Source organism: Myotis myotis, unplaced genomic scaffold (assembly GCF_014108235.1).
Source record: "Myotis myotis isolate mMyoMyo1 unplaced genomic scaffold, mMyoMyo1.p scaffold_m19_p_1, whole genome shotgun sequence".
NCBI lineage: Eukaryota > Metazoa > Chordata > Mammalia > Chiroptera > Vespertilionidae > Myotis > Myotis myotis.
Window position 1 is genome coordinate 66620933 of NW_023416313.1, and position 9835 is coordinate 66630767.

A 9835-nucleotide genomic window follows, 5' to 3' on the forward strand; every position below is an offset into this window, starting at 1 on the left:
ACGTGTTAAAAATGTGCATTGAGTTTATCTATTCACTTATCCAATCCATAGTAAATATTCATGTAGAGCCGATTACAGGAGTGAGGAGTGGGAAGGAATTAAAATCGAATGAAAGTTAATCAAAGAGAAGAACTTCCTTCAGGCTGGCCATGCATGCCTGGGGTTTGCCTGTCATTTATAATGCTACAGCCTCTGGTTCATAGTCAAGCTGTAATTCTGCCAGTTAATGTATCCAATTAAACCCCACTAATGAGCTAATCAACAGTGTAAAATCTGTGTAAAATCACTGAGGGTGTATGATGAATGGAAAATGCACTGAACTCTCCCAATATAAAAAGCGCTTTATTACACTTGTTAAAGTGGCACTGTCTTATCCCTCTCTAAAGGGTAATTTATCACCAGGGTCCATAACAGTGCCATGCCCTGATAAGGCAGAGGTGGCAATAAACCCATCAGAAAATGATTACTCAGGCATGTGCAGCAATTACAACGTCTCCCTGTATCAGACTCATAGGCTGGAGTGCAAATGTGCTTTTCTGTTGATTCAGGATTCAAACAAAGAACCAGCAGTAAACCTGAAAGTGACCCAGAATACTGTTGTGAGCGGATGGTATTTTTATATGTGTGCATATTCACTTATGCTGTTCCAAAGCAAGCTTCTCTGCTAACACAATTTTCTATGGTAAGTGAGGATGGTGGTTATTTATAGGAAATCCGTACTGCAAGGCTGAGGCAGCATGAAGTTGGCTGCCCTGCAGTAACTATGAATTTCCTCTCAAATCAGTCATCTCTTATGAAAAGATTAATATCAACAAATTCGTAGTCCTTTGCTCTAGCTAGTATACTGAGATAACATTCTAGAAAGGTTCCTTCTCATTGGGAATCCAAGGCTTTCCTTGAAGGGCAGGATCTATTCTAGAGTCTTCCTCTTCGGGATATGGATCCCAGAGCAAAGCCCAGTATTTGCTCTCTCTACTCCTGTCCTTTTATGTCACAGTCCCTGGGTGTTTGATATATTTAAAATCGGTTGGAAATCATGGATAGAGTTCTAGGGAAGGAAAAAAGAGGCAATCCTTTTTCATAGCTGGGTAGTTCTCTACCCTACTTGCTACTTCAGTTGTGGTCTTTGAAACAGGAAAACCCCCTACTTCTTTGTGAATGTTCCACGTCCCGCATGGTTCAGGGTTTGGGCTCTGGAAGAGGGGCTGCACACAAATGAAAGAGATGAGACAAGAAATAATAATTTGGAAATATTGGAGGCCAGGCGGGCAAGCCCAATGCAAGAGAAAGGACTTCCACCGGTGCCCAGGCCTCGCCAGCCTTTTATTCAATTTTGGATACACATCTAGCTCTTAGGCAGGCAATTGCGGTAACAGACAGAATATCTTAAAGGTTAGTAAATATTAGAAGGATTTACTCTGAGACTATTTGATCAGGTAATAGCTTGAGCCCCCATTGTCTGGACTAGACCATCGGTGCATAACTCTGGCCCTTGCCATGGGCTCAAGGTTCACCAGTGTTCCAGGATCCTTGTTTATACTTCTCTGATAGTGAAGACAATGGGTGGCTTCCTGCACTTTTTCACCGGAAAATATCTCTGCATTTCATTACTTCTGCCATCTTACCTTCAAGGGACACATGACCTGCCCTCCTTCTTTCCAATGCTAATTCGCTCCTGTGTTGCATTCCTAGCTTTGCTCCATCCTTTCTTTGTTTGCTTGTCCCTTTCCCCTGAAATTCAATCTTTAGTCACAAATATGTTTTAACATCACTGATATTTAAGATTCATCTTGTCCATCTTAGTCTTCCCTCTAGTTACACTTTTTCTTCTTCCTTTCACATAAAAGCATCCCTTCCTTAACTATCTCCTCCTTGTGCATACACAGTGACTAAACCCAATCATCTGGTTCTCTTCTTTACTCTGCTAATCAAACTGAAATCCCTTCCTCAAGGTTTCTTACTGCCCTTCAGATATCAAATATCAAACCCAGTAGTTTTCTGACAGTGATCATCGTGGTTAATCTTTCTGAGAAAATCTGGCATCCTTGACATGTGCTTCCCTAAAATTCTCACTCCCTTTGCTTTGTATGCCACTGCATTCCTGTTTTCCTTCATGTCTCTGATGACCTGAAATTACCTTCTGTGGGCTTTAGTTGGCTGTTCTTTACATCTTTATATTCTATAGTTACATATACACATATTTAGAAAAAGTCCTGCCATATCTATATATACAAATTGAGCAACCTACATCTTGCCTAATAATTTGACTATGTTTTCTATATTCTAAACTATTAAACTGCAGTTCTAACTTGTTTGTGAATTCCAGGTCTGGATTTCCAAAATCCACTGTTGTTTTTGATATCTCACACTTAATATTTGCAAAATTTAGCTGAGCATATTTTACTGCTTAATCAACCAGCACTCTCTACACAGAAATTCCACTTTAACTAACTTAGGCTAAAGAAGGATGTATTGGAGAAATACTAGGATATGATTAGACTAACCATCGTCAGCCTGTATACTTGTCTTCCCTCATTTTTTTCTAGCTGCTGGTTTTATTCAGTCCAATAAAAACACACTCATGCCCTAGCTGGTTTAACTCAGTGGATGGAGCACTGGCCTGCGGACTGAAGGGCCCTGGGTTCGATCCTAGTCCAGGGCATTTACCTTGGTTGCAGGCCTGCCCCTGCTTGTGGCCCTGGTCTGGCTTGTGAAGGAGGCAACCAATTGATGTGCTTCTCTCACGTTGATATTCCTCTCTGTCTTTCCCTTTCTCTTCCATTCTCTCCAAAAAAGCAATTGAAAAATATCCTCCAGTGAGGATTAAAAAAAAATACACACACAAAACAAACAAACAACAACAAAAACCACACACACTTGCTCCACAAAATAGGGGAGATGGTTGTCAACAGCTCCTGACTCCCATACTTGAAGCTTCCAGTTCTGAGACTGTGACTGCATCTTCTTCCCTACCTCCAATTGCACAATCATGAGAAATTCATCCTTTCAGCTCACTGTGGGTCCGTTGACTGACACCTGCCCATTTACGTTCACATGGGCAGACTGAGGCTAACCTCAGAGGTGGTGAGATTGTGCTGAACCAGGCATCCACTCTAATGGTCACCCACCTGCTTTCTGTCCAAACAATGGCATCCACCAAATCACACAACCTGAATACCATAGCATCATCTCTGCCACTTTTCTTCCCTCTAAATCCACTCTGCAAATCCTATTCTCACCATTGTCTCATTAGTATTTCCATTTCGCTCCTTCTCCAATGCTGCTGTTCTAGTTCAGACTCAGCACAAATCTCTCTGAGAGCATTGTTACATTTGGTTTCTCACGTGAATCTCTAGCATATGAATGTATTCTGAGTGTAGTCAAGGACAATGAGTATCACTCTCAGTCTACATGCAGGCTAATTTCTCTCTCCCGTCCATTCACAGTCACATTTCTTTGCTATCCTTTAAGACAGGGGTGGATAACCTTTTTTCTGTCAAGTGCCATTCAGATATTTATAACATCATTCACTTAATATAATTCACTTAATATAAATTTATGTTGCTATGAAAAAGCTCTTAGATTTATTGAATTTTGAGTCCCCCTTGCTGTTGCCTTGGCAGGGCCAGAACAAATGACTTTGCTGGCCTTGTACAGCCCATGGGCCAGATGTTCCCCACCCTGCTGTAGGATATTAGAATTTAACACAACTTTATAATAAAATTTCTTTAAAATGTTATCAATTGTGTCTTCAATTTTTTATACTCTCTTCTCTCCGGGAATTAGTGAAGGATGTTATCCCCACCAATCCATTAAGCCATTCTTTCCTAAACCAAAGTTACCCATGTTGTTAAATTAACTATCAGTTATCTATCTGCCTCCTTTTCACTCAAATCTTAGTGGTTTTTGGTACAGATGATCAATTCCTGGTCTTGAATTACTTCCTTCATAACTTTTTAGTTTCCATATGCTCCTGATTTACTTCCCACCCCACAGATGTCTTTGTTTTGTTGTTCATTGGTAGCTCTACTTCCTCTTCCCAAACTCCAAATTTTGGCATACTCCATGGTTCAGTCCTCAGGTTTCATTTTATTTTCTTACATAAACTTTATCTCTGGTGAACTGTACGGCTTCACCTGCCCTCTGTGCATATAAACTCATCTCCAAATAATTCACATAGCTTGCTCCTATGGTGTATTTATAATTTCTTTGACACTATTTTATTTCTGTAATACTTCCTGTGCTCTCACGTAGTCGACATTGAGCAAGTCTTTCCCCATTCTCTGCCTCTAATATCACCGTTATCCCTAAGACCCAATGCAGTGCTACCTCTCTTATGAAACCTTTCCTTATTATCCTGCCCAACTTACCTGGAATAAATTGTTACGGTTTTCTCTCTGTGTTGTTTGTACTTTTTTTTTAATACTTATTTAATCCTGGATTCTCTTATAATTTGCTATTTAATATTAAACTATCTCTCCTAGACTGCAGTGCCACAAAAGAATGCTATCGTCTGCCCCAGCACACCGTGAAGGTACTCTTGTAGCTAAACTGTCCATAAAAGCATATCTCAACTCCATCAGACACCCTAGACTTTGAATCCCTACCTACCCCAGCCTATAAGACTTTCTCTACTCTAGAAGTTTTGCCAATCTTTCCAAACTGTGGTTTGCTTCCCAGAACGGGTTTTATTCATTTATTATTTTCAATCACTTACAAGGTAGCAGACCAAGAATTTAAAATATTATTGATTCACTCTATTTTGTTTATTTTTAATTTTCCTTATTGACTGATTCAAAAGTTTAGCATTTCATGTATTTAATTTTAAGTTTTTATAAAAAATATAGTTCTCTATAATCCACATGTGGATTATAGAGAACAACATAGACTGATGAAAAGGGACAGACTCAAAGACTGAGAAACAGCAATCAGGCTATCAATCCCCAGAAGGAAAGTAGGGGAGGGCGGGGGTAAGGGGAAGAGATCAACCGAAGGACTTGTATACATGTATATAAGCCAAACCAATGGACATGGACAACAGGGGGATGGGAGCATGAGTGTGTGTGGGGGGGAGGTTGGGGGTTAATGGGGGGATGAGGACACATTTGTAATACCTTAACTAATAATAATAAAAAAAAAATATATAGTTGACATACAATATGTTAGTTTCATGTGTAAAACATAATGACTTGAAATACATATACCTTACAAAGTGATCACATAATAAGTGTAGCAACTATCTGTCACTGCACAAAGTTATGATAATATTGACTCCATTTGCTAGGCTCTACATTACCTCTCCACTGTTTATTTTGTACCTCTAAATCCCTTTTACCTCTGTGCCCATTCCTACTCCCTTCTATCTGACAACCACCGTTTTTCTTTGTAGCTATGGGTGTGTTTCTGTTTTGTTTACTCATTTATTTTGTTTTGTAGATCACATATATAAAGGAAATCATACAGTATTTGCCTTTCTCTGTCTAAATTATTTCACTTAGCACAATGCCCTATAGGTTCATCTATGTTGTTGCAAATGGCAGGATTTCATTCTTTAATAACCGTTGGAATGGATGTAGAGGAAGGGGAACCCTCCTGCACTATTGGTGAGATTGCAAATGGTACAACCCCTGTGGAAAGCACTATGAAGTTTTACTCAAAAAACTAAAACTAGAACTACCATACAAACCGGCAATTTCACTTTTGGGTATTTATCCAAAAAAGTTAACATTAATTTTAAAGATATATGCACTCCTGCCTTTCTAGCTCCCTGGCCATTTGGGAGGCTGTTAGTTGGAGGCCTTGCCACACCTAAGGCAGGAAGATAGTGGCTGCAAAGAAGACAAAAGAGTTGCTGGAGTGGATCAAGTCTAAGCTCCAACTTGTTCTGAAAAGTGGAAAGTACGTACTAGGGTACAAGCAGCCTCTGAAAATGATCAGACGAGGCAAAGCAAAACTGGTAATCCTTGCTAACAACTGCCCAGCCTTGAGGAAATCTGAAACAGAGTACTATGCCATGTTGGCCAGTCATCACAGTAACAATAATACTGAATTGGGCATAAGTGTGAAAAATACTACAGGGTATGCACACTGCTGTCATTGATCCAGGTGATTCTGCTATTGTTTGAAGCAGACCAGCAGAGACTGGTGAAAAGTAAATCATGCAACATTTTACTTTAATAAAACTGACCAGAGCTTGTTTTTAAAAAAGTAAAGGATATATGCACCCGTCTTTGCAGTATTATTTAAAATAGCCAATATTGGAAGCAACATAGGTGTCCATCAAAAGATGAGTGGATAAATGGGTCTATATATTCAATGGACTATTACTCAGACATAATTTTATTTTTATTGAATGCTCTATAGCCATATCCAAATGAGAACAAAGAACTACAGAAGTGAACTTGCCTAAATCTACAGGTTAATGAGGAAAAAAGTTAAAAAATATTTGAACCCATTTAATTCCAAAATTATAGACTTTAAGACTCTTACCCCTTCTCCTCATCAGTCACCTCCTTCCCTTTCTCCACTCCTTCTTGCTTTGGCAGAGTGCTCCACACACAGTGGGAACTCAGTAAATATTTGCTGAATTGTCTATAAGTTTTGTGGAAATTGGTGATTTTGCCAAGAAAATGCTGGGAGGCAGGGAAGGTTAATTGAATATGAGTCTCAAAATGTCTGTGTTATTTCTCTCCTTAGTCCTGGCTGGCAAACTGCACTTTTCTCCTTTTCCATTGCCTCTTATAACCAGCCACAGGGGGCCTGCGATGCTCAAGGCAAAGTCTACTAACACAGTCTCTCATGTTGGGGAGGCTCTGACAGAAACTTACAGCAGTTAGTTGCTTGGAAAGAGATCACAGAGTTGTGGGAAAGAAAAAAATAACCCCACAAAACTGGCTTAAAGCACAGCAATACAAATGCAGTGCTTGATAGTAAAAATGCAAATTCTATTACCTTCCTGGATTGCACTATTTACAGCATGTGTGAAATATGTATGGATTTTCTAACAGACTTAAGTTCAATGACACAATACTGAAAATCAAATAAGAAAAAACCCAGTGGTAGCTTTATCTTCCCATTACAGAGCTTTATTATACATTTGTCTGTAAATAGAACAATATTTTAAAATATATTTTTATTGATTTCAGAGTGAAAGAGAGTGGGAGACAGAGATAGAAACATCAATGATGAGAGAGAATCACTGATCGGATGCCTCTCCATCCCCCCACATGCTCCCCACAGAGGATCAAGCCCACAACCAGGAATCAAACCATGATGTCCCGGTTCATAGGTTGACACTCAACCACTGAACCATGCTGGATAGGCACCAGAACAATATTTTAATTTTATAATTTATTTAATATTGTTTGGTATTCTTCTGTTAAAGAAGAGTGTTCTGCCCTAGCCCGTTTGGCTCAGTGAATGGAACGTCAGCCTGCAGACTGAAGGGTCCCAAGTTTGATTCTGGTGAAGGGCACATGCCCAGGTTACGGGCTCAATTCTCAGCAAGGCAGCCAATCAATGATTCTCTCTCATCATTGATGTTTCTATCTCTCTTTCCCTCTCCCCTTCCTCTCTGAAATCAATAAATATATATTTTTAAAAGAGAAGAGTGTCCTGCCCTCTTTTATAAGTATCTTTCATAGACTCATCAAGTTATTCAGATTAATGTGTTATAGTATACTATTGTCACTTTACTATTTATTTTGATGCTCACATTATCCCAAATTTGGCTAATAAGAACCTATTTAAGTTTAGTCCTTTTTGTTGATATATTTATTACTGACAAGTTTCTAAACAATAAATAAACAAAATAAGCAACAGTGATAAAAATGTGAAAAGGGAAAATATCAGAAAACAGAGGTGCTTCAGTGTATTATCTAAAATGATTAATTTCAACAATAACTCAAAATATATGTAAACAAATACAAAAGTGTAACTCATACTTAAAAAAAAGACATTGTCTATAACAGGGCCCAAATGTTGGATTTAACAGAAAAAAATACTTCAAAGTGGCTGTTCTAACTATGATTGAAAAACTAAAAGACACAATGTTTATAAAAATTAAAATATGATTACAGTGACTCAATAAATAAAAAATCAGAATAAACACATAGAAATATATAAAAAAGAACCAAATAGAAATTTCAGAATTGAAAAAATACAATAAATGAAATGGAAAATTTCCTATATGGGCTCAATAGTATATTTGAGATAACAGGAAAACAAATCAATAGATTTGAAGATTGATCAATGGGAATTAGTCCATCTCAAGACAGGGAGAGAAAAAAAGTTTTGAGAAAAATAAACAGAAGCTCAGAAACCTGTGAGAAAATCTTAGGCATATTCACACTGATATAATGTGACTGCCAGCTAGATTGCAAAAACATAAAGGTGTAGAAATAAATATTTGAAAAAGTAAAGGTCAAAAATTCCCACATATGATGTAATAATAAATATCAATTTATAGATCCAACAAACTCAACAAATACCATGTAGGAAAAACACAAATATATCTAGACTTAGATACCTCAAAGTCAAATTGCTGAAAGACAATCTTCAAAATAGCAAGAGAAAAACATGTACAGAGAAACAATACAATTATGAAAGGATTGAGCGTTAGAAACAATGACGCCAGAAAGCAATCGGATTTCATAATACTTGCAGGATACTTCATAGATGCCTGAGCCTGAAATCGCATGGCTTCCACAAAGGTTGTTACACCTGTGGATTTCTTCCCTTGTACCTTTATTTGTATCTATCTACTTACATCTATCTATCTATTAAACAAATATATTATTCATCATGTTAATTTCATTTTCATCCTCATGCATTTACTTTTTAGTTTTGATAATTTTCATTCATGTCTCTGTGAATAGTCAGTGAATTTTAGATATCCCCCTTTATAGTTAAAGGGAAAGGAAATAGTTAAATATTTAGTGTACTCTTTTTAGTATACAAATAATAATGGCATCATTTGTCAATCTCCTCAGAAGAAAAATGAATTTTAAGCATTATTTTTTAAAGCATAGAGTACATCGGAATTAATTTTGGTGAGCAATATTTCTAGAGTTTTATGATATTGAGATAGTCTGTTTCATATATAGAAAACTTCATAAGATAGATTCCAGCCCGCCCACCCACCCCTCACCGCATAAAGCAGGTGGCATGATACTTCACAATGTCTCAATATCAAACAAAGCACCCTTGACATATTTTACTTTTTGAATACTAGCTTCAACATTAGTTTTAACCTAACCAAGATATCTATCCTATCTAATAATAGACAGACATGGTAATTGACCATACCTTTGCTACGCCTCCCATTAGCTAATCAGTGTGATATGCAAATTAACCCAACCAAGATGGCGGCCAGTAGCCACGCAGCTGAAGCGAGCAGTAGGATTGCTTGCTCCAGTGATGGAGGAAGCCAAGGTTCCCTGCCTATCACAGACTGGCTCTGAGTTCTGAAAACAACAAAGTTTAAATTATAGAAGCTAAAAAAAACTCAGATACCTGCTTTCAGCGGCTGTGGTCTCAGAGCTGGATCGAGCAGGAGTGGCTCTCAGCTCCAGTGACGGCAACAAAGTTTCAATTATGGAAGGTAAATAAATCCCAGAATTAAAAAGAAAAAGAAAAAAAGGAGAGGCTGGGAGCTTCAGTTGCCAGCCAGCCTGAAAACAGCCCTCAGCCCCTCACCCAGGCACCCCAGTGGGAACCCCCACCCTGAAGGGGGTGTGGCCAGCCTGAAAACAGCTATCAGCTCCTCATCCAGGCTGGCCAGGCACCACATTGGGGACCCCCACCCTGAAGGGTATGTGACCAGCTGCATACAGCC

General features: G+C 38.3%; 1 pseudogene; it reads left to right on the plus strand.

Annotated features, from left to right (window-relative positions):
• The first annotated feature begins 299 nt into the window (after nt 1–299).
• On the plus strand, nt 300–6155 carry LOC118656201 (annotated as a pseudogene).
• The last annotated feature ends 3680 nt before the right edge of the window (nt 6156–9835 follow it).